Raw genomic sequence first — 235 nt, 5'->3', positions numbered from 1 at the left:
ATTATTAGGTGGTTTACAACCAACTACACTTTCTATTTGCGCTTCAGTCAAAGCCATTTTCTTATTAAAAACTACATTTCCCAGCAGAGGTCATTAAAGCTGTCTTTTACAATGCCTGAATAAAATTGTTATCAAAGTCGTTTTTAAATCCTATTCTAACATATGTGGCATAATATGTCCTGGTAGAGCTATTTGTGTTTGACTGTTAATTATAGGTTACATTTTTAAACATGTA

The sequence above is a fragment of the Austrofundulus limnaeus genome, unplaced genomic scaffold (genome assembly GCF_001266775.1).
Source record: "Austrofundulus limnaeus strain Quisiro unplaced genomic scaffold, Austrofundulus_limnaeus-1.0 Scaffold922, whole genome shotgun sequence".
NCBI classification, from domain to species: Eukaryota; Metazoa; Chordata; class Actinopteri; order Cyprinodontiformes; family Rivulidae; genus Austrofundulus; species Austrofundulus limnaeus.
The sequence above is the reverse complement of the archived record's forward strand: the minus strand, read 5'-3'. Positions refer to the sequence as shown.